The 14,716-nt window shown below is 34.1% G+C and overlaps 1 pseudogene; it reads right to left on the bottom strand.

The window, feature by feature from the left end:
- Positions 1–2,331: 2,331 nt before the first annotated feature.
- Positions 2,332–4,790, bottom strand: LOC123925665 (annotated as a pseudogene).
- Between the last annotated feature and the right edge of the window lie 9,926 nt (positions 4,791–14,716).

The raw sequence follows: 14,716 nt of genomic DNA, 5'->3' as shown, positions 1-14,716 counted from the left end.
AGGGATGTGGCAAGTCATAGTGCAGAGGAACATTAGATGGGAGCTACTGTGGTAGCCATTTAGTGGACATTCCACTGAAGAGCAAGTACTATCAGATTTAAAAATGACAGTTTGCCAGAGAACCAAACTGACTCCTACTTAGAACAAAGAAGTTCTATAAAGTTTCCTGGAAGGTAAATTGAAGTTGAAGGAAGGAAAGGCTTATCCAATGATATAGAATAGGTGAATGTTTCAGACTTAGAGGGTACTGAGGTAAGGCTCAGAGCTGAGAATGAGCATTTTATTTCCTAAAAATGCAACAATTTCCAGAATCAGCTTGGTTAGAAAGTTAAGGGTTAATGGTGTAGTGAGAGAGTAGGCAGATAGAGTAACAGTGTATGCATTGGGCTTTTCACAGTTGGCTCACATAGGAGTCTACAACTTGTTCTATAAAGAGCCAACAAGTAAATATTCTAGGTTTTATAGACCAAGAGGCACAATCAAAGATATTGTTTAGGTAATTATATAATTACTTAAAATATAATCAATGTAAAAATCATTTTAGTTTGTCACGCTTACAGAAATAAGTAGTGGACTGGATTTGTCCCCTAGGTCATAATTGCTAGCTGATGGAGTAGATATTTGGAACTTTATTGGCAATCATTAAAAACATTTTATTTAGGAAAAGCACATATCAGACATAACATTTGAAAACACAAATATGATAGCACTGTGGGAATTGAGGCAAAACTAGTGACAGTGAAACTAGTTAGGATATTTTTGAAGCAATCAGTGGATGTAATAATCTCTGAACTAAAAAGTACAGTAAGCAGTATTTGGTGTTTCCTTAGACATGCTATGAATAGGGGCACCTGGGTGGTTCAGTGTCCAGCTCTTGATTTCTCGGCTCAGGTCATGATCTCAGGGTTGTGAGATTGAGCCCCATGTCAGGCTCACTACTGAGCACATAGTCTGCTTAGGACTCTCTCTCTCTCTGCCCCTCTGCCCCTCCCCCCCACTATTTCTCTCTCAAATAAATAAAAAATGAAATCTTAAAAAAGAAAAAGAAGAAGAAGAAATGCTATAAATAGTAATATTGAAAAAGAGGAGTGAAGGATAACTCTTTAGTCTCTTATAAAATCCGGCATTACTTATGAATTTGGTGATGCCATTTAAAAAGAAACACAAGAAGCAGATTTAAACCTGTAAATAAAGAAATACAAAGGAGCTGTTGGTTGCCAGGGACTGGGTGCAGGGATAGGGAGTAAGAGGAATGGGCATATGGATGAAGGAGAGTGGGAGATACAGACTTCCCATTATGGAATGATTAAGTCATAGGAATAAAAGGCACAGCATAAGGAATATAGTCAATGATATTGTAATAGTGTTGTATTGTGATAGATGTAAGTATAGTTGTGGTGAGCACAGTATAATGTATAAACTTGTCAAATTACTATGTTATACACCTGAAACTAATATGCATTGTATGTCAACTGCATTTGTAAAAATTTTTTAAAAAATAAGTATGCATACAGAAATAATGAATTATGTTTTAAATAGAGTTAGTTTAACATAGTAACAATAACTGAAACTACAGACCGGACTGGGGTTTACCAAATGTGAATATGCAAATTTGAATTTAAAGAGTCCGTATCTTTCCTCACTTTGACACTATTAAATACGAATTTTGTATATAAGAATTTCTTAACTCAGAATGTCTTTTTGTAGCCTACTTGTAGTCCCCCCCTCCGCCCCGGTAGTAACTTTATTCTTTAGTAGCACCTATTCTTAATCTCAATTTTTCACACCTACTTAAACAATCCTATCTTTTAGTGATTGGTTTAAACTCTTCCATGTAACATTATGCACTTAAAATTTGATTAGTTGTCTATGATTTTAAAATCCTAGATTAACATTGATAAGGGACCTCATTTTGTTTCACGTATCTTTAATATTTGACTTTTTGAAAAGATCTTTTAGCTAAGTGGCTCAAATCATGATTAGTTCCACACCGCAAATAATTGCCCCCAACTACTTTCTAAAAATTATCATAGGTTCTGTTTGACTGAGAATAGCAAAAATCTCAAGAGTTTATAGTAGCTCTTTCTCTTAAAGACAAGAATTGGTTCAAAAAAAGAAATGCATCACTTGCCTGGACAAAAATGTCTCCTAGATGCTTACTGTGTTAAATCTCTTAAGTCTGGTATCCCTATATGAGCTGTAGGAAGGTCCTATCAAATTAATCTTCTTGTATTTATTCACTCTTTCAACAAATACTGATCAAGAAACTTCTATATTAGCTTTACCACATCTTCACGAATAACTTCACAGGGTCAACCTCATATATTGTTTTTAGTTTGTTTGTTTATAGCTGCATTTTGTAATGTACTGCACATTATACATTATCCTCACATCATCCTTGAAAAAAAAACACAAAATAGGTAGAAATTTATGTCACAGAAGCTATAAATAATTCACCAATCCTATAGACCCAGCTTACATTCCCTTTAATCTTTAGACTTGCATATTGCACAAGTTGATGATCAAAGGACGTTGATTCCATCCTTGGAACTGAAAATATATTCTGGGTTTAAAGATGGAGATCAGGGGCACCTGGGTGGCTCAGTCCTTTAGCATCTGCCTTCTGCTCAGGTCATGATCTCTGGGTCCTGGGATCTAGCCCTGAGTCAGCCTCTCTGCTCAGCAGGGAGTCTGCTTCTCCATCTCACTCTCCCTCTCTGCTCTCTCTCTCTCTCTCTGCTCTCCCTCTCTCTCTAAAATAAATAAAATCTTTGAAAAAAAAATAAACAGGGAGATCAGAGCTTATTCACATGGAAGAAAATGAGTCAAATAGAGTATAAGAAGTAAATCTGTATCTGTAGCAGAAGTATAATTTTCATAGACCAGGGCAATTTCCCATTATGAAATGATGTCCCCCTTTTTTGCAACACTTGGAGCAATTATACACATTAGTAATTGTTGGATTGAAGACCATGTAACATTACATACACAGTTAATTGGTGCAATGAAAAATAGATTTGACCAATTTTTCTCAGTGAAATTAAATGGGCATCTTAAAAGAGTTTAACTAATTAAACAACTGTCTTAGAACTTTTGAGGAAGTAGGTAATTTATTTATTTTTAGTCAGGACCAGACTAGTATGAGATTTGTTTTAAAGTATTCAGCATATTGATCTGTTAAAATTTCTGTAGTTGGACATATTTAGTTGTAAGACTATCAAGGATCACATAGTATTAGAAATAATGTTTCAGAATTATATTTATCTTTAAATATTTATTGGGTACTTATTATGTTATAGGGTATCACCAGTATCAAAGTTTGTGGCTTTCTCCTTGGATCATTGCTAATTGATATTTCTTGCCTCCCTTCCATTTAGTTGGGACAATGTAATGTGTTCTATTAATGTAATGTGTTCTATTAACAAAATGATCTTCTGGAATGAGGTGATTAAAAGAGAGGCCTAACCTCTCTTCTCTAAGGGCTATCTGTGTAGTATTAAGTGAAGGAACTGCAGACACTAGAAACTACTACATGAAAGGATATTAGTTCCCGAATGACCCATAACAAATTGTGATTTGATTAAGAAATAAACCTTTATTAACTGAGCCACTGACATTTTGGGGAGTGCTTATTTCAGCAGTTTCCATGATTTACATAAACTAATGCAGCTTTTCACTTGTCACCATTAGAATAGAAATTGAGTAACCACCATACTCATCATTTTGAGATGTGTGTCAAATTTACTTGGAAAACTTAAAAAAAAAAAATCTGGCCCAGTCAATTTAAGTTGATGGTGAAAGCATAGCAGGCATGTGTATGTCTCTAAAAAATTACATATAATTCTGATGTTCACTTTTGGTTAAGAATCACTCTGAAGTTTCTTATCTTATAAGGGGTATATTATCCTCACATAAACCAGTTTAAATCAGTCCATTCAAATTCATTATACATCTATCTCCATCTATCATTGAAAGATTTGGAGATTCTATGTTTTTATAATTTTAAATAATTATGAATAACTTCTTCCAGCTCAAAATTCTGAAGAACATATTCCATGAGTACAAAATGTATAGTATCTATCAAAAGTAACCACTGAATAAATATTTTAAATAAAATATTTATTTTAAATAAAATATTTATTTAAATAAAATATTTTACTTATTTTAAATAAAATATTTTATTTATTTTAAATAAAATATTTTATTTATTTTAAATAAAATATTTATTTTAAATAAAATATTTATTTTATTTATTTTAAATAAAATATTTATTTTATTTATTTTAAATAAAATATTTATTTTATTTATTTTAAATAAAATATTTATTTTATTTATTTTAAATAAAATATTTATTTAGATAAAAGGCAAATCTAAGCTAACATCATCACATGGCTGATACTTCGCTGAAAACTACTCCCATTTCCCAAGATGTGATTTAGACTTCTTTATCTTGCATTTACTTTCAGTTTCCTTAAAAATAAATGCTTACTGTCTAAAAATATATATAAAAAAATTCCCCACAAAAGATGCTATTCTTTCATTTCCCCCATCTTTTTCCTCTTCTTCAACACCCCTGATATAAAGGACATTATTACACCTTATTAAATCTTTAGCCAAATGTTCAGACAATGCTCCATTGGTTTATTGTTCCATGTTTGCAAGCTGCACGCTCATATAGCCATCTACAGATATCAGGTGCCTTTGTACTCCATTTCCCACTTAGGTTCCACCATTGTTGGTTTTCCTGTTAGTCCATTCAGGAAAGGTTTGGGATTGAGGGACAAACTCATCATGCAAATCCTGCAGGCCACTTGCTGACAACCGAACTGTTGCCTGTTCCTGGGGACTAGAGTAGCTATAGCCAGCACAGCACCTTTCAGGTTCTTAATTTCTACAAAAATAATAAATTCAAACCCTTTTGGTATGATTTAACAGAAGGCAGTTTTCCTAATCCATATTTGACCTCAGAAACTGAGAGTGTATTTGTTGGGGATATAAGAAGACAAGGATTTATTGAATGACAAGACTATCTAAATTACCTCAGATGGGTCAGCTGATTGAAGAAATATCTAGATAATATACACAAACATGCTGATATATATAATCCCAGAGTGTGAGCTGCTGACTAAATCATGACAAATATCCTTTATTCATTTACTTGTATATTTATTCATAATTCAACAAATACCTATTGAGCAGCTCTTATGTTTGAAGCCTACACATTGAGAATAAGAATGACCACGACATCTTTCCTTTATAATAAAAAGAGCTCACAATATTTGTACTGTCTGGTGTCGAAGAATAGGCATTATCTTAACAGTAAGCACAATGGTCTAGTTTCAAGTTTGGAGAAAACAAGTCATGGGTTCTGAGCCATGTTGGCAATAGTCCCTTCTTTGTGTGAGAAAGACAAGATATCAAGATAGAAAAGCAGGAGCTCAAGCTAAGACAAATTAAACAAGAACTAAAATGCATATCCAAATACTTTTTTCTGTTATTTATATTGTTTTATTTTACAAGTAATAAAAAGAAAATTCAGCATCAGAAAATTAACAGAATTTGTAAAAAAAAAAAAAAAAGTAGGGATTTGTTTTTGTAGATAGTTTGATAAGTGGCTCTAGCTTTGTGGGTTGAAGAGCTGTGGAAACAAGCCTCAATCAGACTACAGTTTGGATGCAAAAGGACAATTGGATGAAATGAAGAAAGAGACTTATTTTATTTATTTTATTATATATTTTTAAAAGTAACATTAATGAGTAAGAGGTTAGTTTTATTCAAAGACTTATTAAGCCTGAGGTTATTTCATTGGTGAGTTATACATGTCAAAGTTATTAGTAGAAACTTTATAATTTCAGACTGTATGACAAAAAATAAAAATGATCAAAAAAAAAAGACCTTTAGTCTGTGATGTATGTCAACAGTATATCCTGAACCATATGGTGGGTTGTTAACCCAACTGTATGCAAAATCAGTAGGTTTCTGTCGACTTAATTATGGTAAGTAAAAGCTTGAACAGTAATGATACACTGCTTTACATATTTTGGGACTAGTCCGGAACAAGGTCATTGACTCCACCTGCTTTTTCTCCCAGTCTTTGTCTCTGTCAATTTATTAAGCCAGAATATGTGAGGTTCTATGACATTAGATGAAATGGGATAATTCATGTAGAAACACTATGAATATTGTAGACTGAGTATTAGTTCATGTACTGCATTATTCATGAACAAGTGTGAAGTTTCAGAGCAGACAAGCTGTGTAGCAGGTCACTTGTTATTTCGCTGGCACTGAGTATGAATCCCTGCCTAATATTTATTATTCAAAACAGTTTGCCAAAGGAGCCTATAGTTCGGAGTTAAGAGATAATCCCTAAAGGGAAAACAAGTGCCCTCTTTGAAAATGGCATGCTGTTGGGGAAGCTGACATACTGTTACTGGTCATAGAACAGCATAGTTTTCTTTTCACTTTATAGTTTCCTTTGATAACAAGACATTAAAAAAGGGAAGATCTTGTAGGAAAAGAATTGAGTAAGAAGGTGTACCAAAGCACTTCTCTAGAGGAAAAAAGTAGATAAATACCCTATGATAGCAGGAGAAAATTGGAATGAGTAAGTGCTGATCAAGATGCCTCTTTGTTTTGTTGACTATTTCCTTTGCTGTGCAGAAGCTTTTGATCTTGATGAAGTCCTAAAAGTTAATTTTCGCTTTTGTTTCTCTTGCCTTTGGAGACATGTTTTGAAAGAAGTTGCTGTGGCTGATGTCGAAGAGGTTACTGCCTATGTTCTTCTCTAAGATTTTGATGGATTCCTGTCTCATGTTGAGGTCTTTCATCCATTTAGAGTTTATCTTTGTGGTTTTATCTTTTTTTTATCTTTTATGGTTTAAGAGAATGGTTGAGTTTGATACTTCTCTATAGAGCTGTCCTATTTTCCCAGCACCATTTATTGAAGAGACTTTCTTTTTTCTATTGGATGTTCTTTCCTGCTTTGTCAAAAATTAGTTGACCATAGTGTTGAGAGTCCCTATCTGGGCTCTTTATTCTGTTCTATTGGTCTATGTATCTGTTTCTGTGCCAGTACTATACTATTTTGATGATCACAGCTTTGTAATATAGCTTTGAAATCAGGCAGTATGATGCCCCCAGCTTTGTTTTTCTTTTTCAACATTTCCTTGGTGATTTGGGGTCTTTCTTGTTCCATATAAATTTTAGGATTGTTTGTTCCAGGATTTTTGAAAAATGTCATTGGTATTTTGATTGGGATGACATTGAAAGTATAGATTGCTCTGGGCAGCATAGACACTTTAACAATGTTTATTCTTCCAATCCATGAGCTTGGAATGTTTTTCCACCTTTTTGTGTCTTCTTCAGTTTCTTTCATGAGTGCCTTGTAGTTCCTACAATATATATCCTACCAGGTTTATTTTTAACATTTCACTGCCTTTATGTTAAATGTAACTAGACTTTATTAAATAGTAATTTAATTTAATTTTTATTTTATTTTAAAATCTTATTTTTATCTTATTTTAAAATCTTATTTTTCAGGTATTTATTTTAATAAATCAAAAAAAAAGAGGACTCAAAGAAACCTTAGTGAACATTGCATCCATGATTAATTAATTGCAAATAAGTAAGAAACATAGGTTAGGTGACTTTAAAGAAAAGTAGAAGCATTGCAGACAAAACACTTTTTGGATGGACAAATAAAATTTAAGATGGAGATAACACTAGATTTATTCAGGTTAACCTGTGCTTTGCATACTACTATAAAGAATTTTTTTTTTTTTTTTAGGGAGTATCCTCTCTGTGTATCTAGGGATTAACTGTTTAGATTTACTATGAATTACCTATCTCTATCCATTTAAATTATCTATTACACTTGCAGGGCTCAGTACATTACTTAAAAATCAATGATCTAGTAGTTAGAAGCAGAAGACAAGCAGAATAGATTGGAAAATAAAATACTAATTTGAGAGAAATTTGTGCTTGAAAGCAACTTTTTCAGAAGAAACTCAGCTTTTCTTTATATGTTGTATTTCTTCTTCAAGTCACTTCCTTGCCTTCTGATATTCAGTCACTCTCATTTTCAATATTTCCTGTCTTGCCTTCATCGATTATGTTTATAAAACTAAGACCATGCAGTCAAAGGGAGCAATTTAAACTTTCGTTTGGTTTTAGATCACTGATTAATATGTTTACACATCCCACAAAATATACAAATTTTAATGCCCGTATATGCTTTAAAAAAATTTTTCTTTTTGCCTGAATTACTGTAAACTAGTGTGAATCTAACCTCTGACCTACAAAACCCCTTTTAGGTAGTTGGTCCACTAACACAGCATACACTGAGCATTATGGGAAAAGGAAGATCCTTTTGCCTATTCCCTTGCCGTCTTAGAATTTCTGAAGGGCTCTCAATAAAATCTTGTGCACATTCCAGTCATTTCTGCTATTGTCCATGAGTTCAGGTCTCCCGCTTAATCTTCACCTCATACTTTAGAAGTTGATAGATTTTTCTGGGGGAGGGGAATTTTGGGTCTGCTCAACTAGGATTTTATAGAGACCTCACTGACAGTGCACAAACAGAAATAAAGTCTCTACAAAAATAATTGAGAAAAGTCTCTAACCAGCCTACAGTAATTTAAAAAGAAAGAGAAGCCCTGAGTAAGTATAAGAGCATGATTTCCAGAGTCAATACATTATAATATTCAGATGTTCAGTTTTACAACAAAAAATTGCACAGCTTTCAAAAACACAGAAAAATATAGCCCTTCTGAAGCATCAAAATCAATTGACAAACACTTCCCAAATGAACTCAGATATCAGAATTACTGGAAAAAGACTGGAAAACAACTGTCTTAAATAGGCTTAAAAAACAAAATAACATGGACAAAAAAAGCTATAGGAAATCAAGATAACATTGAACAAAATGGGAATACCAATAAAGAGATGGAAATTGTATTGCAAAACAAAGCAAAAGTTGTGGAAGTGAAATTTTAATGTCTAAAATGAAAATTGATTAGAGGAGTTCAACAGCAGATATATGCAGACAAAAGACAAAATAAATACACTTGAAAATAAGATAACTGAAATTAACCATTCTGAGGAAAAGAAAGAAAAAATAATAAAGAGTGAACCCTGGGGGGATGCTATCAATGTAGAAACATACATATTATGAGATTCCCAGAATGGAAAGATAGGAAGGGGCCAAAAGAATGTTTGAAAAAAATAGTGGCCAAAAGCTTCCCAAATTTGGTGAAAGAAACAAATCCATACATTCAAGCTCAGTGAATAAACTCAAAGAGATCCTTTCTGAACACATTATAATAAAATTGTCAAAAGACAAAGACAGGATTCTGAAAGCAGCAAAAGAAAAGTGGTTCATGACATATCAAGAATCCTCAATAAAATTAACAGCTTACTTCTGATTGAAAAACCATGTATTGCAAAAAGCAATAAAAAGTCACATTCAGTACAGAACAGAAGATTATTAACTAAGCAATTATATCCAGAAAAACTATTTGTTAAACCAAAGGAGAAATCAAGACAGTTCCATATAAACAAAACCAGAATTTGTTGCTAACTGACCTATCTTACAAGAAATACTAAAGGGAATCTTTCAAGATGAAAGGAAAGGACATTGAACAGTAATTTGAATCCACAAGACAGACATAAATAACCTAGCAAAGTTGAATACATGCGTAAATAGAAAGATAGGCTAAGTGTATCTTTCTTTGTGATTCATCTTCTCCTATCTCAATTAAAAGGCAATTGTATAAAAATGATTACATATTGTGTTTCTAGGCTTATAATATGTAAAGATGAAATTAGTTTGATCATAATTTTACAAAGGACAGTGAAAATGTAAATATGTTGGAGTAAAGTTTTTGCATATAAAGAATGTAAATCAGTATTAATCCAAACTAGATTTTTATAAATTAACATAGGAAACCATGAAGTAAGTAATTTCTAAAATATTGTCAAAGCAACAAAAAGTATATTAAAATAGTTTAGTATAGAATATTCATGACAAAAGAAAGCAATCATGGAGCAATTAAGGAACAACAAAATTATAAGACATAAGGAAAAGAAATACAAAAAGGCAGATGTATGTCCTGTCATATCAGTAGCTAAACTCAATGCAAATGGACTAAGCATAAACAATCAAAAATGAATATTGGCAGAATGGATTTAAAATATGATTTAGTTAATCATTGTCCACAAGAAATACACATTAGATAGAGAGACACAAATATGTTGAAAAGGATAGAAAAAAGATACAAACCAAAGGAGAGCAGGAGTATCAATATTAATAACGGACAAAATAGAGAAAATAATTTCAGTTATACAGGGGTCAGTTTATTAGGAAAATATAATTACCAACACACATGCACTTAAATATGGAACTCTGAAATATATGAAGAAAAACAGACGGAATTAAAGGAAGCAATAGATAATTTAACAATAATGGTTGGACATTTTATTTTTATTTTTTTTAAATTTTTTATTTCTTATTTTTTTGTAAACATATAATGTATTTTTATCCCCAGGGGTACAGGTCTGTAAATCGCCACATTTACACACTTCACAGCACTCACCATAGCACATACCCTCCCCAATCCATAAACCCCCTCCCCCTCTCCCCACCCCCACTCCCCCCAGCAACCTTCAGTTTGTTTTGTGAGATTAAGAGTCACTTATGGATTGTCTCACTCCCAATCTCATCTCATTTCATTTGTTCTTCTCCTATCCCCCTAACCCCCCATGTTGCATCTCCACGTCCTCATATCAGGGAGATCATATGATCGTTGTCTTTCTCGGATTGACTTATTTCACTAAGCATGATACCCTCTAGTTCCATCCACGTTGTCACAAATGGCAAGATTTCATTTCTTTTGATGGCTGCATAGTATTCCATCATGTATATATACCACCTCTTCATTATCCATTCATCTGTTGATGGACATCTAGGTTCTTTCCATAGTTTGGCTATTGTAGACATTGATGCTATAACATTTGGGTGCATGTGCCCCTTTGGATCACTACGTTTGTATCTTTAGGGTAAATACCCAGTAGTGCAATTGCTGGGTCATAGGGTAGTTCTATTTTCAACATTTTGAGGAACCTCCATGCTGTTTTCCAGAGTGGTTGCACCAGCTTGCATTCCCATCAACAGTGTAGGAGGGTTCCCCTTTCTCCACATCCTCACCAGCATCTGTCATTTCCTGACCTGTTAATTTTAGCCACTCTGACTGGTGTGAGGTGATATCTCATTGTGGTTTTGATTTGTATTTCCCTGATGCCGAGTGGCGTGGAGCACTTTTTCATGTGTCTGTTGGCCATCTGGATGTCTTCTTTGCAGAAATGTCTGTTCATGTCTTCTGCCCATTTCTTGATTGCATTGTTTGTTCTTTGGGTATTGAGTTTGCTAAGTTCCTTATAGATTTTGGACACTAACCCTTTATCTGATATGTTGTTTGCAAATATCTTCTCCCATTCTGTCAGTTGTCTTTTGGTTTTGTTAACTGTTTCCCTTGCTGTGCAAAAGCTTTTGATCTTGATGAAATCCCAATAGTTCATTTTTGCCCTTGCTTCCCTTGCCTTTGCTGATGTTCCTAGGAAGATGTGCTGCAACTGAGGTCGAAGAGGTTGCTGCCTGTGTTCTCCTCAAGGATTTCAATGGATTCCTTTCTCACATTGAGGTCCTTCATCCATTTTGGGTCTATTTTTGTGTGTGGTGTAAGGAAGTGGTCCAGTTTCATTTTCTGCATGTGGCTGTCCAATTTTCCCAGCACCATTTATTGAAGAGGCTGTCTTTTTTCCATTGGACATTCTTTCCTGCTTTGTCGAAGATTAGTTGACCATAGAGTTGAGGGTCTATTTCTGGGCTCTCTATTCTGTTCCATTGATCTATGTGTTTGTTTTTGTGCCAGTACCATGCTGTCTTGATGATGGCAGCTTTGTAATACAGCTTGAAGTCTGGAATTGTGATGCCACGAAATTTGGCTTTGTTTTTCAATATTCCTTTGGGTATTCGAGGTCTTTTCTGGTTCCATATAAATTTTAGGATTATTTGTTCCATTTCTTTGAAAAAAATGGATGGTATTTTGATAGGGATTGCATTAAATGTGTAGATTGCTTTAGGTAGCATAGACATTTTCACAATATTTATTCTTCCAATCCAGGAGCATGGAACATTTTTCCATTTCTTTGTGTCTTCCTCAATTTCTTTCATGAGTACTTTATAGTTTTCTGCATATAGATTCTTAGCCTCTTTGGTTAGGTTTATTCCTAGGTATCTTATAGTTTTGGGTGCAATTGTAAATGGGATTGACTCCTTAATTTCTCTTTCTTCTGTCTTGTTGTTGGTGTACAGAAATGCAACTGATTTCTGTGCATCGATTTTATACCCTGACACTTTACTGAATTCCTGTACAAGTTCTAGCAGTTTTGGAGTGGAGTCTTTTGGGGTTTCCACATATAGTATCATATCGTCTGCGAAGAGTGATAGAATGACTTCTTCTTTGCCGATTTGGATGCCTTTAATTTCTTTTTGTTGTCTGATTGCTGAGGCTAGGACTTCTAGTACTATGTTGAATAGCAGTGGTGATAATGGACATTCCTGCCGTGTTCCTGACCTTAGCGGAAAAGCTTTCAGTTTTTCTCCATTGAGAATGATATTTGCGGTGGGTTTTTCATAGATGGCTTTGATAATATTGAGGTATGTGCCCTCTATCCCTACACTTTGAAGAGTTTTGATCAGGAAGGGATGCTGTACTTTGTCAAATGCTTTTTCAGCATCTATTGAGAGTATCATATGGTTCTTGTTCTTTCTTTTATTAATGTGTTCTATCACATTGATTGATTTGCGGATGTTGAACCAACCTTGCAGCCCTGGAATAAATCCCACTTGGTCGTGGTGAATAATCCTTTTAATGGACTGTTGATTCCTATTGGCTAGTATTTTGGTGAGAATTTTTGCATCTGTGTTCATCAAGGATATTGGTCTGTAGTTCTCTTTTTTGGTGGGATCCTTGTCTGGTTTGGGGATCAAGGTGATGCTGGCCTCATAAAATGAGTTTGGAAGTTTTCCTTCCATTTCTATGTTTTGGAACAGTTTCAGGAGAATAGGAATTAGTTCTTCTTTAAATGTTTGGTAGAATTCCCCTGGGAAGCCGTCTGGCCCTGGGCTTTTGTTTGTTTGGAGATTTTTGAGGACTGTTTCAATCTCCTTACTGGTTATGGGTCTGTTCAGGTTTTCTATTTCTTTCTGGTTCAGTTGTGGTTGTTTATATCTCTCTAGGAATGCATCCATTTCTTCCAGATTGTCAAATTTGTTGGCGTAGAGTTGCTCATAGTATGTTCTTATAATTGTCTGTGTTTCTTTGGTGTTAGTTGTGATCTCTCCTCTTTCATTCATGATTGTATTGATTTGGGTCCTTTCTCTTTTCTTTTTGATAAGTCTGGCCAGGGGTTTATCAATCTTATTAATTCTTTCAAAGAACCATCTCCTAGTTTCATTGATTTGTTCTATTGTTTTTTTAGTTTCTATTTCATTGATTTCTGCTCTGATCTTTATGGTTTCTCTTCTCCTGCTGGGCTTAGGGTATCTTTCTTGTTCTTTCTCCAGCTCTTTTACGTGTAGGGTTAGGTTGTGTACTTGAGACCTTTCTTGTTTCTTGAGAAAGGCTTGTACCACTATATATTTTCCTCTCAGGACTGCCTTTGCTGCGTCCCACAGATTTTGAACTGTTGTGTTTTCATTATCATTTGTTTCCAAGAATTTTTTCAATGCTTCTTTAATTTCCTAGTTGACCCATTCATTCTTTAGATGGATGCTCTTTAGTATTCATGTATTTGTGTTCCTTCCAAATTTCCTCTTGTGATTGAGTTCTAGCTTCAGAACATTGTGGTCTGAAAATATGCAGGGAATGATCCCAATCTTTTGATACCAATTGAGACCTGATTTGTTACCCAGGATGTGATCTATTCTGGAGAATGTTCCCTGTGCACTTGAGAAGAATGTGTATTCTGTTGCTTTGGGATGAAATGTTCTGAATATATCTTTGATATCCATCTGGTCCAGTCTGTCATAAGGCCTTTATTTCCTTTTTGATCTTTTGCTTGGATGATCTGTCCATTTCAGTGAGGGGAGTGTTAAAGCCTCCTACTATTATTGTATATTATTGATGTGTTTCTTTGATTTTGTTATTAATTGGTTTATATAATTGGCTGCTCACACATTAGGGGCATAGATATTGAAAATTTTTAGATCTTCTTATTGGACAGACCCTTTGAGGATGATATAATGTCCTTCCTCAACTCTTATTATAGTCTTTGGTTTAAAATCTAATTGATCTGATATAAGGATTGCCACCCCAACTTTCTTCTGATGCCCATTAGCATGGTAAACTGTTTTCCACCCCCTCACTTTAATTCTGGAGGTGTCTTTGGGTCTAAAATGTGTTTCTTGTAGGCAACATATGCATAGGTTTTTTTTTTTTTATCCATTCTGATACCCTGTGTCTTTTGATTGGGGCATTTAGCCCATTAACATTCAGGGTAACTATTGAGAGATATGAATTTAGTGCCATTATGTTGCCTCTAAGGTGACTGTTACTGTATATTGTCTCTGTTCCTTTCTGATCTACTACTTTTAGGCTCTCTCTTTGCTTAGAGGACCGCTTTCAATATTTCCTGTAGAGCTGGTTTGGTGTTTGCA

This window comes from Meles meles, chromosome 15, assembly GCF_922984935.1.
Source record: "Meles meles chromosome 15, mMelMel3.1 paternal haplotype, whole genome shotgun sequence".
In the NCBI taxonomy this organism is placed as follows: domain Eukaryota; kingdom Metazoa; phylum Chordata; class Mammalia; order Carnivora; family Mustelidae; genus Meles; species Meles meles.
This window is presented reverse-complemented; position numbering and strand designations above follow the sequence as displayed.